This window comes from Cydia amplana, chromosome 18 (assembly GCF_948474715.1).
Source record: "Cydia amplana chromosome 18, ilCydAmpl1.1, whole genome shotgun sequence".
In the NCBI taxonomy this organism is placed as follows: Eukaryota; Metazoa; Arthropoda; class Insecta; order Lepidoptera; family Tortricidae; genus Cydia; species Cydia amplana.
In genome coordinates this window covers 8,487,795-8,501,101 of record NC_086086.1, presented here as the reverse complement: position 1 = coordinate 8,501,101, position 13,307 = coordinate 8,487,795, and the positions used below count along the sequence as shown (strand labels likewise).

Here is a 13,307-nt window from a genome sequence, read left to right as displayed (position 1 = left end):
CTTTTTGGGTCAATAAAGTTAAGGTTTATTTTTCTAAAGCCAAATTAGGTTGGTACCTCAAAGCGCTAATTTTTCAGCTGGACATTAGCTATGAGCTTTACCTCATTTGTCGTACTGACCGCAACAAAAACCATCCCTAAACTCTAATCTCTAAGTCCATGCAAAGCTCAGCATTGCCAAGTTCAATAGGCAGTGCGCGGGCGCCGCAGTGCCAGCCATACTCGCCCCCCGTCAACACGCATCGGCGATCGATGCCATCGATCACTTTTCACTATCGATTTCCAGAACAGTGATGTGCTTTTAATTTCCGGATTTGTCAGTAGCGATTTTTTTGAAGTGATGTGTTTAAACGATTAACTGTGTGGTGTTTTTGATGGTGATTGTGTGTTTATGTGATGGTTGTTTGTTTTTGTGAGTTGCTGGCAGGTAAGGAGTGTTTTTAAATGCAATTGGTTTTTTTTTTACCTTTGTGAAGTAATTCGTTTGGTGACGTAGTATTACTCAAGATTTTTATTTTAGTAAGTAGTAGCTATGTAGTTTAGTACGTAGATATATATATTAAAGTATAATAGCAGGGGTGCGACTGCAATAAATATTGCTTAAGTTCCTGTTATGCAATCGTTTCATTATTAAATTCATTAATTAGGTACGCATTTATATTTGACTTTGAATAAAATTAAGGATCATATCGTTTTTTGAAATAACAAATTGTTTTGTTGACACTAATAGGAAGAAGTCACTCTAAACATTGAAGCTAAGTACCTATTGCTATGCGATATTTTTATAGACATTTATATTAAAAAAAATTATATACTTAACTAATTAATGTGTAATCTCACTTATTTTACATATAAGTATACCAACGGTAGACAATTTAATTTGCCTCGTTAAATCGAAACTAAATATTGTGTCGTCTCCACGAGTTTGCATAAATTCGAATTTAACGGATAACTAGTTAATGAACAAGCTTACAGCGTCACTTACGTAAGTATCACGTTTATTATTACCGAGAAAGTTGTGTGATACAGTCAATCACTCTAATAACTACTTTCCTAACCGACATTGAAAAAAAAATGTGATTCACTGTTGTAGGTATAGTATGGTATGCCTATTTGATATTTAAGTACTTGCAGATGTGTTGGAACTATTAGAAATTTATTTTGACACGCCATTAAAAACCCTCCGATTGCCCAGGTTAGATTAGAACCAGTCTTAAATGGTGTTTTTACTTTCGTTTAAAATTACAAAAAAAAATTAAAATAATGTTTATTCGACATGGCATAACTGGCATAAGTGGCATAACAGACATTGCGCAGAATATGAATCTATTCATAATTTTCTTTGAAACACTTAATATCAATCTAATCATTCTAATCAAATCTATGTAGGTTACAACGTTATGAATTACTAGCTGTTGCCCGCGACTTCGTACGCGTGGATTTGTATATTGGTGGTTATATATTCTACATTAGCTTAGAACATTATGCAGCAAGAGATTGCGGTAGGACGGTTAATCATTTCTTAATTATTAATATTATACAACGCATGGGACTTGTCTTTCACAACCTACGAAGTTTCAAGCCCCTAACTGAATAAAATTGTCCTCGATGTAATCCCTCTAAACCCCCTTAGAAGATTTTCATGTCCTCTATTTAATAAAACCTACTACCTAACTACCTATTTACGAAGTTTCAAGTTCCTAGCTTTAAATAAAATTTGCACCCTAAGACGAACTTTCATCCCCTTTTTAACCCCCTTAGGGGTTGAATTTCCAAAAACGTTGCAATTACTTTTTTTGTAATCGGCTATTATGCCTTTCTAAGAAGTTTCAAAGCATTTGTAATGGATTCAAACATTCAACCCCTGTTTAACCCTGTTAGGGGATGAATTATACAAAACGCTGAAATTACTTTTCCTGTATTTTAATAATATCCCGAAATACAAAGATTCAAGTCCCGCGTTCGAAAAAATGTTTGATATCCATACAAAATTTCAACCCCTTTTTCACCACTTTAGGGGATGAATATTCAATAACGCTAAAATTAGTTTTCTTGTATTTTAATAACATATATTTTTACGAAGTTTCAAGTTCCTAGCTTAAAATAAAATTTGAACTCCATACAAACTTTTAACCCCTTTTTAACCCTGTTAGGGGATGAATTTTACAAAACGCTGAAATAACTTTCCCTGTCTTCTAATAACATCCCCAAATACAAAGATTCAAGTCCCGCACTCTCAAAAATATTTGATATCCGTACAAATTTTCAACCCCATGTTTTACCACCTTGGGGGATGAATTTTTAAAAACGCTGAAATTTGTTTTCTTGTATCTTAATTCAATACCTTTTTGCAAAGTTTCAAGTTCCTAGCTTAAAATAAAATTTGCACCCTAAGACGAACTTTCATCCCCTTTTTAACCCCCTTAGGGGTTGAATTTCCAAAAACGTTGCAATTACTTTTTTTTGTAATCGGCTATTATGCCTTTCTAAGAAGTTTCAAAGCATTTGTAATGGATTCAAACTTTCAACCCCTGTTTAACCCTGTTAGGGGATGAATTATACAAAACGCTAAAATTACTTTTCCTGTATTTTAATAATATCCCGAAATACAAATATTCAAGTCCCGCGTTCGAAAAAATGTTTGATATCCATACAAACTTTCAACCCCTTTTTCACCACTTTAGGGGAGGAATATTCAAAAACGCTGAAATTAGTTTTCTTGTATTTTAATAACATATATTTTTACGAAGTTTCAAGTTCCTAGCTTAAAATAAAATTTGAACTCCATACAAACTTTTAACCCCTTTTTAACCCTGTTAGGGGATGAATTTTACAAAACGCTGAAATAACTTTCCCTGTCTTCTAATAACATCCCCAAATACAAAGATTCAAGTCCCGCACTCTCAAAAATATTTGATATCCGTACAAATTTTCAACCCCATGTTTTACCACCTTGGGGGATGAATTTTTAAAAACGCTGAAATTTGTTTTCTTGTATCTTAATTCAATACCTTTCTGCAAAGTTTCAAGTTCCTAGCTTAAAATAAAATTTGCACCCTAAGACGAACTTACATCCCCTTTTTAACCCCCTTAGGGGTTTAATTTCCAAAAACGTTGCAATTACTTTTTTTTGTAATCGGCTATTATGCCTTTCTAAGAAGTTTCAAAGCATTTGTAATGGATTCAAACTTTCAACCCCTATTTAACCCTGTTAGGGGATGAATTTTACAAAACGCTGAAATTACTTTTCCTGTATTTTAATAATATCCCGAAATACAAAGATTCAAGTCCCGCGTTCGAAAAAATGTTTGATATCCATACAAACTTTCAACCCCTTTTTCACCACTTTAGGGAATGAATATTCAAAAACGCTGAAATTAGTTTTCTTGTATTTTAATAACATATATTTTTACGAAGTTTCAAGTTCCTAGCTTAAAATAAAATTTGAACGCCATACAAACTTTCAACCCCTTTTTAACCCTGTTAGGAGATGAATTTTACCAAATGCTGAAATAACTTTTCCTGTCTTCTAATAATATCCCCAAATACAAAGATTCAAGTCCCGCACTCTCAAAAATATTTGATATCCGTACAAATTTTTAACCCCATGTTTTACCACCTTGGGGGATGAATTTTTAAAAACGCTGAAATTTGTTTTCTTGTATCTTAGTTTAATTCCTATTTGCAAAGTTTCAAGTTCCTAGCTTAAAATAAAATTGCACCCTAAGACGAACTTTCATCCACTTTTTAACCCCCTTAGGGGTTGAATTTCCAAAAACGTTGCAATTACTTTTTTTTGTTATCGGCTATTATGCCTTTCTAAGAAGTTTCAAAGCATTTGTAATGGATTCAAACTTTCAACCCCTGTTTAACCCTGTTAGGGGATGAATTTTACAAAACGCTGAAATTACTTTTCCTGTATTTTAATAATATCCCCAAATACAAAGATTCAAGTCCCGCACTCTCAAAAATATTTGATCTCCGTACAAATTTTAACCCCTTTTTTACCACCTTGGGGGATGAATTTTTAAAAACGCTGAAATTAGTTTTCTTGTTTTTTAATTTAATACCTTTTTACGAAGTTTCAAGGTCCTAGCTTAAAATAAAATTTGCACCCCAGGACAAAGTTTCATCCCCTTTTTTACCCCCTTAGAGGTTGAATTACCTAAAACGTCGCAATTACTTTTTTTTGTCATCGGCTATTATGCCTTTCTAAGAAGTTTCAAAGCATTTGTAATGGATTCAAACTTTCAACCCCTTTTTAACCCTGTTAGGGGATGAATTTTCAAAAACGCTGAAATTACTTTTACCGTCTTATAATAATATCCCTATATACAAAGTTTCAAGTCCAACATTCACAAAAATATTTGATCTCCATACAAACTTTCAACCCCTTTTTCACCACCTTGGGGGATGAATTTTCGAAAACGCAGAAATTAATTTTCTTGTTTTTTAATATAGTACATTTTTACAAAGTTTCAAATTCCTCGCTTAAAATAAAACTTGCACCCCATACAACCTTTCATCCCCTTTTTAACCCCCTTAGGGGTTGAATTTTTCAAAATCGCTTCTTATCTCTTGTACACTTTGTAAATTCAACCTAGTGTGCAAATTTCAACTTTCTAGCTTTTGTAGTTTCGGCTCTGCGTTGATGAATCAGTCAGTCAGTCAGTCAGTCAGGACACTTGCATTTATATATATAGATTTTGTTTCTGTGATATTTTTCGCATTCGCATAGTAAAGTGCCTTTATAAATACATTTTAATTAAGTGAATCCACCGGATCAGTCAGTTTCCGATCCGACTTCCTTTGTCAACGTTGCCCAACCACCCGCGAGCAGAACCTGTTGATAAATCTTACTTATAGGTAAGCCTACGATTAACAATGTAGCGGTAAGCGATTCGCTATCATGACCAATAATCCACTATAAGCTACGTGGGCGTTTTTTTTTGTTGTCCCCTACACTTTTTTTTCAAATTTGGGATTTTTTATGTTATTTCTACTCAGAATCACGAGCTCTTTCTATCCTAATAGGAGAAAAAAAGTGTCCTAAGGTTTTTATTTCCATTATGTCACCATTTTTCATAGACTGATGGCGGTCGCGGAATGGAAAGATCGAAAAATGTATGGAAATTTTGGACAACAAAAAAAAAACGCCCACCTACACTACATACATGTTTGGGTCGGCGGCTGAGGGACAGGGGATACTTATTTATCGGGCTACCAGTGTGATGAGTACATTTGAGCTAGGTACGGTTTGTAACGGTCCTTTTACCTAACTTTAATTATTCGATAAAAATCATTAAGCCTGTTCTCACTTGTAGGTATTTTATTTGCGTTTCTGCAGTAGTAGAAGAAAGAAGAAAAAATAAAATATGTTAATCTCCATGGACCATGCCGATGCCGCGTGTCTTGTAACTGTAATGGATGGCGCAAGGAAGTCTAACTTCATTAGACTTGCTTGACCATTGTCAAGGTAGGTAATAAACTATGATGCAGGAATTTTGTCCATCGTAATATATTTTTAAGTTTAAACCCTCTCAAAGACATCGCCAGATACCGCATTTTTTTAAATTAAAACCGTTAGCTCTCGCTTACGTCTCTTTATGTCCACAGCCTTAATTTGCGTCAATCGTATCAAAATCTCCGCATGTGGCCAAGCAGATGTGACGAGGTTTCACGCGCATCTTGATATGGTAATTTTCATTATAGCGGAAAAGAAGACTATTAAAAATATAAGGTCAATCATTTACAAGTGAGCTGACATGTCTATCGGGTGTGGCAAGTTCCATTCCAATCATTTTTTTACGAGTTTGTAACACGTTTGTGATTAATAAAGTGTTCTAATCTGGGCTAGTATATTGACTACACTAAAAGATGAGAAATACTACGTAGCGCGACAACGCTACGTAGTATCTCTCATCTTTTTGTGATTAAATGGGATTTACTCTTAATAGACTATAATTGTTTAATGAAACGGATAGTTTATTGATGTGATAAAAAGGTGCGAGAATCCATGTATTTCAGAAAAAAAAAATCTGGAGGATTTTTGTTTGTTCTCATTGAATGTTTTCACGGCAAACTTTTTTAGGCTTCTGTAGTCAACTAAATATTTATTTTGGGCCGGTACTGTACTTTCTTCAACGGTATTTTTCATCAGAATGGTCATACTTTTGGATATTTATATAAGTACCTACACTATTAGTTTAGTTGCATTACATAATGTTTAGTTAGGTATTTCATATTACTTAGCCTTTCCCTAAGCTAAGAATATTTAACCTAGAAACCTTAAACCTGATCTTTTCAAAATGTTAATCCACGCTATTACACATATAGATATGTATAGGATATCTACAAGTAGGTATTTAGTCTTCAGAATGTAAAAATGAAATATCACCTAGGCCAGAAGCCAGGTTGCTGCTAGACTTTATTATTCTGCCCTATTCTAAGAAACTGTACTTACCTACTAAGCGCATACTGATTTTTATTCTTCCCATTTCTCTTATTACATGACAACCATCGACAAATACACAGCATAAAATTATTGCCCCAATAAATTACCTAATAAATCACTCGTAAAAGGCTACCGTATGGCACAGTCATCAACACTACACATGCTGGGATAGGTCAAGTTCACATCCCCATTACTCTTTCAAGCGTGCCATAAATTATTTTAAGGGATAAGTGTTTATTTTGACTTATTACACGTATATGTTTGGAACGGCAGAGTCTAGTATAAATAGTTAGTCGCTTACGACCTTTTCTAAAAAAAGCTCTGACTACTGTGCTACTTTCTTAAAAGGGCGTATAAGAAATTTTTTTTCTACGAAATTAAGCCTTTATGAAGAGATACGATAGAATAAAAGATTTTAAGTGTTTATTTTATGAGCGTCATAGAGTTGTGAGTGTTGATAATGTTGATATGCGGAGCATAAAATCGGACACTTAGAACCAGAGGCCCGTTTCTCAAAAGCTTGTAACTTGTAATACAAGTGGAAGTCCCTTTCTAACAAAAGCTGTCAAAAAGTGACATCCGTTTGTATTACAAGTTACAAGCTTTTGAGAAGCGGGCCCCAGGCCGTGCTTTAGGCTGCAGTCTGCTTGGCCAGACGTCGTACCTAAAGTTTAGGTGGACTCTGACGAACCAGTGTCACGTGACGATACTAAGTCGGTCTGAACTCAAATTTCAAATCAGATTAAATCTATGAAAAGCTTTTGAGGCTGATTGTAGAGATAGAATTTGAGAATAACCGAGATCCGTCACAATACGTGTAATCGGGCACTATTGTAATATGTTTAATTATTTCCCTATAATATCGTCCTGAAATGTATTGTACGCCTGCAAAGGTAGAGTCTGGTGAGACTACTAGAGTAGCATTTAATTTAAGCTTAATATGTAACCCATTCTCAACATACATTAATATATATTTTTTTCATTTCATCTCATTTCATATCAATTTGCCTGGTTCTGTAAGTGTGTTCAGAGACTTTAAATTGTATTTTTTGCCCATTATTAGTTGCGGTTTCCAGTATCTCTCAACTTCTCAAATGCGATAAGTATATGTAAGGTATAACTATTATGCAATATATTTTTCCGCTTTTATAACCACAATTTTAGTTACGATAAACTACCGGCGCTACTTAAGTCTAGACAGCAAATTAAAATACACTAAAACCTCCAACACTAGTTGACACTCCGTAACACAAGCGTCAACGAAAAGGGTACGTACGAAAATAACGGATAATAAAACTATTAATACTAACGCCCAATGAAACACCAAAATCTTAGTAAAAAGAGATTAGGTGTGCTCGCGTTACAAACTTACTTATGGCCTTTTTCCACGCTTGTTCTAACAATTTGTCAAAGAGCGCATAATTTTGTCGGTGCGTCCACGGGATTTTACGAGAGAAAGTTGGTGCAAGTTGAAAGCGGGAGCGTCAAATGTGAGTAAATCAAAACGCATTGCCTATTGTTTTCAGAGAACAGACAAACTAACCTGACCACTGTACGTGGAAACCTTTTAACATAAGGCCGCTTTGAAATTAATGAATGAAAAGCCTCCGTTTTCTTTCTCAAAGGGCGCTTGAATGACCTTATTCTTTATCTTAAATAATATTTTCATCGCCATTTTCTAAGCCCTCAATAATATCTATGTCCTTAAAAAAAGAATTATCATAATCGGACTACTCTAAAAAGTTATGCGTGGTCATACATAAAAATCTTAAGCGTCGACTTGAGAACCTCTTCCATTTTTTTCGGCGGTTAAGAATATGTCTGTTAAGTAACAAAATAGTATATGTGTTTGTATACCTACCTAGATCTGTTACCAAATAAATAAATTTGTTAATGTTTTGAAAACATACCGAACCCGAACAGTTAATAATATTATATAATCTGCCTAAGCAACTACAAAAACACCCCACGTAGTCTTGTTTGTCTTAGCCCTAGAGAGGGTCTTTGCATTCCTGAGGTCCCTCCGCACCTCAGGACCCCTCTGCAACCCTCTACCGACAGATACGAGTATATTCTTTTAGTGATCAGGGGCCCGTTTCTCAAAAGCTTGTAACTTGTAATACAAAGGGACCTCCCCTTTCTATACATTCGTATACATTTATTTGGTGATCGATTAAATCATAATAAATATCCTGTGAGACTAGAACATATTAAAATTATCTTAATTATGTAAATACGATTTCCCAGAAAGCGAAAGCTCGGAAAGCGTCAAAAGCGCATCGCTTGAGCACCCCGGCGCGGCAATCAACATTTCAGCGCGGGGCGGCTGCGCCCGCGCTCCTTGATTTATCCACGCGCTGCTCTTGAAATCCTCCGCTCCCGAGTCCGAGCATTTGTGTTTGTGTCTGTCACACATGAATAAACACTGCTTATGATTTTCGGACAAGTAATTGTCGTTAGAATAAAGTTTTTGGGAAAGAGTGAAAATCTTGGAAATATAATTCAAAGATTATTTCGCAAAGTGACAGTTTTACTAAAAATAACACTAAATCGTAGTATTTTATTACCTATTTAATATCTGTATCAAAATTACAATTGGTTAATTCGTTGCCGTGCACTTGCCTTGCCGTGTGATAAACTTGTGTGTTAATAAAGCTACTAAAAATTTAATTATCTATATATATAAATGCAAGTGTCCTGACTGACTGACTGACTGACTGATTCATCAACGCAGAGCCGAAACTACAAAAGCTAGAAAGTTGAAATTTGCACACTAGGTTGAATTTACAAAGTGTACAAGAGATAAGAAGCGATTTTGAAAAATTCAACCCCTAAGGGGGTTAAAAAGGGGATGAAAGGTTGTATGGGGTGCAAGTTTTATTTTAAGCGAGGAATTTGAAACTTTGTAAAAATGTACTATATTAAAAAACAAGAAAATTAATTTCTGCGTTTTCGAAAATTCATCCCCCAAGGTGGTGAAAAAGGGGTTGAAAGTTTGTATGGAGATCAAATATTTTTGTGAGTGTTGGACTTGAAACTTTGTATATAGGGATATTATTATAAGACGGTAAAAGTAATTTCAGCGTTTTTGAAAATTCATCCCCTAACAGGGTTAAAAAGGGGTTGAAAGTTTGAATCCATTACAAATGCTTTGAAACTTCTTAGAAAGGCATAATAGCCGATGACAAAAAAAAGTAATTGCGACGTTTTAGGTAATTCAACCTCTAAGGGGGTAAAAAAGGGGATGAAACTTTGTCCTGGGGTGCAAATTTTATTTTAAGCTAGGACCTTGAAACTTCGTAAAAAGGTATTAAATTAAAAAACAAGAAAACTAATTTCAGCGTTTTTAAAAATTCATCCCCCAAGGTGGTAAAAAAGGGGTTAAAATTTGTACGGAGATCAAATATTTTTGAGAGTGCGGGACTTGAATCTTTGTATTTGGGGATATTATTAAAATACAGGAAAAGTAATTTCAGCGTTTTGTAAAATTCATCCCCTAACAGGGTTAAACAGGGGTTGAAAGTTTGAATCCATTACAAATGCTTTGAAACTTCTTAGAAAGGCATAATAGCCGATAACAAAAAAAAGTAATTGCAACGTTTTTGGAAATTCAACCCCTAAGGGGGTTAAAAAGTGGATGAAAGTTCGTCTTAGGGTGCAATTTTATTTTAAGCTAGGAACTTGAAACTTTGCAAATAGGAATTAAACTAAGATACAAGAAAACAAATTTCAGCGTTTTTAAAAATTCATCCCCCAAGGTGGTAAAACATGGGGTTAAAAATTTGTACGGATATCAAATATTTTTGAGAGTGCGGGACTTGAATCTTTGTATTTGGGGATATTATTAGAAGACAGGAAAAGTTATTTCAGCATTTGGTAAAATTCATCTCCTAACAGGGTTAAAAAGGGGTTGAAAGTTTGTATGGCGTTCAAATTTTATTTTAAGCTAGGAACTTGAAACTTCGTAAAAATATATGTTATTAAAATACAAGAAAACTAATTTCAGCGTTTTTGAATATTCATTCCCTAAAGTGGTGAAAAAGGGGTTGAAAGTTTGTATGGATATCAAACATTTTTTCGAACGCGGGACTTGAATCTTTGTATTTCGGGATATTATTAAAATACAGGAAAAGTAATTTCAGCGTTTTGTAAAATTCATCCCCTAACAGGGTTAAATAGGGGTTGAAAGTTTGAATCCATTACAAATGCTTTGAAACTTCTTAGAAAGGCATAATAGCCGATTACAAAAAAAAGTAATTGCAACGTTTTTGGAAATTAAACCCCTAAGGGGGTTAAAAAGGGGATGTAAGTTCGTCTTAGGGTGCAAATTTTATTTTAAGCTAGGAACTTGAAACTTTGCAGAAAGGTATTGAATTAAGATACAAGAAAACAAATTTCAGCGTTTTTAAAAATTCATCCCCCAAGGTGGTAAAACATGGGGTTGAAAATTTGTACGGATATCAAATATTTTTGAGAGTGCGGGACTTGAATCTTTGTATTTGGGGATGTTATTAGAAGACAGGGAAAGTTATTTCAGCGTTTTGTAAAATTCATCCCCTAACAGGGTTAAAAAGGGGTTAAAAGTTTGTATGGAGTTCAAATTTTATTTTAAGCTAGGAACTTGAAACTTCGTAAAAATATATGTTATTAAAATACAAGAAAACTAATTTCAGCGTTTTTGAATATTCCTCCCCTAAAGTGGTGAAAAAGGGGTTGAAAGTTTGTATGGATATCAAACATTTTTTCGAACGCGGGACTTGAATATTTGTATTTCGGGATATTATTAAAATACAGGAAAAGTAATTTTAGCGTTTTGTATAATTCATCCCCTAACAGGGTTAAACAGGGGTTGAAAGTTTGAATCCATTACAAATGCTTTGAAACTTCTTAGAAAGGCATAATAGCCGATTACAAAAAAAAGTAATTGCAACGTTTTTGGAAATTCAACCCCTAAGGGGGTTAAAAAGGGGATGAAAGTTCGTCTTAGGGTGCAAATTTTATTTTAAGCTAGGAACTTGAAACTTTGCAAAAAGGTATTGAATTAAGATACAAGAAAACAAATTTCAGCGTTTTTAAAAATTCATCCCCCAAGGTGGTAAAACATGGGGTTGAAAATTTGTACGGATATCAAATATTTTTGAGAGTGCGGGACTTGAATCTTTGTATTTGGGGATGTTATTAGAAGACAGGGAAAGTTATTTCAGCGTTTTGTAAAATTCATCCCCTAACAGGGTTAAAAAGGGGTTAAAAGTTTGTATGGAGTTCAAATTTTATTTTAAGCTAGGAACTTGAAACTTCGTAAAAATATATGTTATTAAAATACAAGAAAACTAATTTTAGCGTTATTGAATATTCATCCCCTAAAGTGGTGAAAAAGGGGTTGAAATTTTGTATGGATATCAAACATTTTTTCGAACGCGGGACTTGAATCTTTGTATTTCGGGATATTATTAAAATACAGGAAAAGTAATTTCAGCGTTTTGTATAATTCATCCCCTAACAGGGTTAAACAGGGGTTGAATGTTTGAATCCATTACAAATGCTTTGAAACTTCTTAGAAAGGCATAATAGCCGATTACAAAAAAAGTAATTGCAACGTTTTTGGAAATTCAACCCCTAAGGGGGTTAAAAAGGGGATGAAAGTTCGTCTTAGGGTGCAAATTTTATTTAAAGCTAGGAACTTGAAACTTCGTAAATAGGTAGTTAGGTAGTAGGTTTTATTAAATAGAGGACATGAAAATCTTCTAAGGGGGTTTAGAGGGATTACATCGAGGACAATTTTATTCAGTTAGGGGCTTGAAACTTCGTAGGTTGTGAAAGACAAGTCCCATGCGTTGTATAATATTAATAATTAAGAAATGATTAACCGTCCTACCGCAATCTCTTGCTGCATAATGTTCTAAGCTAATGTAGAATATATAACCACCAATATACAAATCCACGCGTACGAAGTCGCGGGCAACAGCTAGTATATTATAATTCACGATGATTGCGAACTAGTGGAAGGTCCATCGGTTGGTAAATATTTGCGTGACGTCAATTGTTTTTAAGAAATTATCAGGTAAATACTTATCATTCCCGGATGCCCCATTCACCCTGGTTGACGATACACCTTTTCATTAGAGTAGTGGTGCATTGTTCTTCCTACTGAATAGGTAGTCAAAATTACTACGCTCTTTCTCATATCTCGTATCTCCTTCCGGCAACGTTGAATGTGACCAATCAATTACACAAAACCAGCTGCAACCTCATCCTAAAGTGACAAACATAAGTTACTTACTGTTACCGCAACGCTCATCCAATTTCGATTTTATCTTCCCTATTTAAATAAGTAGATATAATTTATCAGTCAATCAACACTCGGTGTGTCGACGACCTGGTATCAGTTCATCTGCATTCTATCAATACGAGCGTTTAAATGAGTTACGTAATTTTCGTGAATTCGTTTAGTAGGGTAAAATACCCTTCATTAGCCTATTAAAAAAATTATATACATATTTTTATTTCAGGATATTAAAACTGTCGTTGTTAAATTTTTTTATGTTCGCCATAGCCTATATCTGTTGGTTTCCCAACAAACAAATCACTTAATGTGATATAAAGAATTTTAAGTGACGCTGTCACTTCCACCTTCTGTTTATGTACCTATATTGATCTTCTGTTTTAAATTCTCAGTTGTAGAAACTGCTGAAGAACACACTCGAAGGTCAGAAATGACGATAGAAACTATAATCTTAGCAATCTTGCCTAATAACTTGCTTTATTCTTAGTCGATTTGTTATGATAACTTGACGGGTCCACGATGCAAACCTTGAGAAGTCGGGGATGATTTAAATTTCATTAAAAGGGCAATT

General features: G+C 34.3%; 1 protein-coding gene across 1 annotated transcript in view; it reads left to right on the top strand.

Annotated features, from left to right (window-relative positions):
- The first annotated feature begins 220 nt into the window (after nt 1-220).
- The window catches only part of LOC134656464 (uncharacterized), a 123,870-nt gene continuing 110,783 nt past the window's right edge, over nt 221-13,307 (top strand). Inside the window, exon 1 of the mRNA XM_063512003.1 lies at nt 221-426. The gene's annotated coding sequence lies outside the window, so the exon portion shown is untranslated. The remainder of the gene's footprint in view (nt 427-13,307) is intronic.